This window comes from Chrysochloris asiatica, unplaced genomic scaffold (genome assembly GCF_000296735.1).
Source record: "Chrysochloris asiatica unplaced genomic scaffold, ChrAsi1.0 scaffold00022, whole genome shotgun sequence".
In the NCBI taxonomy this organism is placed as follows: Eukaryota; Metazoa; Chordata; class Mammalia; order Afrosoricida; family Chrysochloridae; genus Chrysochloris; species Chrysochloris asiatica.
In genome coordinates, this window is record NW_006408540.1 from 25706290 (window position 1) to 25708963 (window position 2674).

The 2674-nt window shown below is 37.1% G+C and overlaps 1 pseudogene; it reads right to left on the reverse strand.

The window, feature by feature from the left end:
- LOC102820591 overlaps positions 1–1476 on the reverse strand; it is a 5971-nt pseudogene extending 4495 nt beyond the window's left edge.
- Between the last annotated feature and the right edge of the window lie 1198 nt (positions 1477–2674).

The following is a 2674-nucleotide window of genomic DNA, read 5'->3' on the forward strand; positions in this document are numbered from 1 at the left end:
CAGGCAGACAACAAACATATGAAGAAATGTTCATGATCAGGAGCCATTAAGAAATGCAAATCAAAACAACAATGAGCTACCATATAACCCCACATTAATAGCCAAGCTCAAAATAACAGAAAACAACAAAAGTTGATGATAGTATGGAGAGACTGGTACCATCTATGTTGTTGGTAAGACTGTAAAATGGTGCAACCACTGTGAAAAATGGTAAGGCACATCCTCAAAAATTTAGAAAAAGAAATACCATATAACCTAGCAATCCATCTACTTCGTATATATCCAAAAGAAATGAGAACCATGACATGAGTAGATACATACACACTATTCATTGTAACACTATTCACAATAGCACAAAGATAAAGACAAATTAAATGCCCATCAGTGGAAGAATGGATAAACAAACTTTGGTACATACACACAATAGAATACTGTGCATTGTTGAAGAATAATGCTGAATCTTCAACACACCTCATAATATGGATGAACCTGGAAGAAATTATGCTGAGTGAAATTAGCTAATCACAAAAAGGACAAATAGTGTATGAGACCACTATTTTTGAAACTCAAGAAACGGTTTTCATGCTAAAAGAAATATTCTTTGATGATTGATGATTAGCAAGGATAGGAGGGAAGGGAGAGTAATTCACTTGCTAGAGGATAGATACATGTTAGCTCTTATGATAGGGAGAGCAATATACAAGAAGAGGCAGGTAGGCAGAAGAATGATGAAGACAGGTGAAGACATAAGGAAGTAGGCAAGGGTTTAAGGGATAGAGGTAAATAGTGTTATATACACAATCCTGGAATAACAATGTTTTGTGGGCAGATACATGGACAGGCTTAACAGGTATGGGAGGAAGAGTGGGAGTATACCCATAAATATATAAGGGTTTGAAAGAAGATATCTGTACATGGGTATTTACCTTAGCTGCAAACACAACTATGAATGTGGTGAAGCATACATTTCGCACAATAATGAAAACTTCTTAGATATTATCAAACATCTTAAGGCAATGAATATAGGGCCTGGGGACTCAATATCATAGTCTCAGGGGACACGTGGCATAACACAATCTACAATTGGTAAATCTACAAAGACAATGATCTATATCCCACTTTGGGATCTTTAAAGCTCATGACTATTGGTATCTCTATGTGCAGAAGAAAGAAGAGGGCTGAAAATTGAAGATGCTTGGAATCAACTAGTCCAATGGACCAGTGGAACAGGTGAACATCAATTACAACAACTTAGAAACCAGAAGAACTACATGGTGCCTAGCTACTACTACCAATTTCTCTGAAAGATATCACCTTAGAAGGTCCCTGATAGAAGGGAAGAAAATGTAAGACAAATCTCAAAAAAAAAAATTTTTTTTTTAAAAAAGACCAGGCTTACCTGTCAGCAAGACACTGGAGAAACCCAAGACTATGGCCGTCAACCACCCTTAATGTCTAGAAGGAACTCACCTTCATTGCTCAATTTTCAGCCAAGCAATAGATAGGTATATAGCAGGGCGGGGGCAGGGGAGGAACGGAAACAACATTAGTAAGGTTTGCTAATCATGGAATGGTCAATCATTCATGATCAAAAGGACAACACTTACATTAGGACAAAGTTGAGAAGGTATGGGAATGAGGCTGGAATGGAACTAGGAACCATAGGGAGGAAATGGGATAACTGTTGTTGCATGGAGGGGATTATAATCACTGAGCTGAAACCAAGTGTATGATTTGTTTGATGTAAAACTGACTATCTTGTCTGTAAACCTTTACTTAATTCACAATAAAATATTTTTAAAAATATAGATGGATTAAGTACATCGGTCATGAGACAGAGAGTGGCAGAATGGATAAGAAAACATGAGCCATAAATAAATATACTGCCTTCAAGAAATACACACTTACACAAAAATTTTTAAAACTAAAAATCAAAGAATGGAAAACATATCAAGCAAATGGCATCCAAAAAAGAGCAGGACTGACTGTAATCATTTCTGATAAAATAGACTTTGAGGCAAAAATAAAACATAAGAGACAATGAAGGATGTTACATAATGGCTAAAGGTTCAAACCAACTACAATAGACATCTTTATATACAATGAAAGAACTCCAAAATACTTCAAACCTTAATAGAACTTAAAAAAAAAAAAAGACAACTCCACAATAATAGCAAACCAAAAAGCTAAATCCGCTGCCATCAAGTTGATCCGACTCATAGCAACTCTAATAGGGTTTCTGAGGCTATAAACCTTTATGGGAGCAGACAACCTATAAACCTTTATGGGAGCAGACAACCTCACTTTTCTCCCAGAGTGGCTGGTAGCTTTGAACTGACAAATTTGAGGTTAACAGTCCAGTGCTTATCCTTCCTGGCCACATAGTTGTTGTTGTTGTTGTTACGTGCCGTGGAGTCAGTTCCAACTCATAGCACAGGGTTTCTGAGGCTATAAATCTTTATGGGAGCAGAAAGTCTCATCTTTCTCCTGTGGAACAGCTGGTAGTTTCAAACTGCTGACCTTGCAGCTCGCAGCCCAATTTGTAACCACTACGCTACCAGAGCTCCTTGCCACATTGTAGAAGACTTTAATATACACTTTCAATGAAGGACAGGACAACAAGAAGGAACTCAGTAAACACATAGAAGAACTAAACAATACAATTTGACCTCAT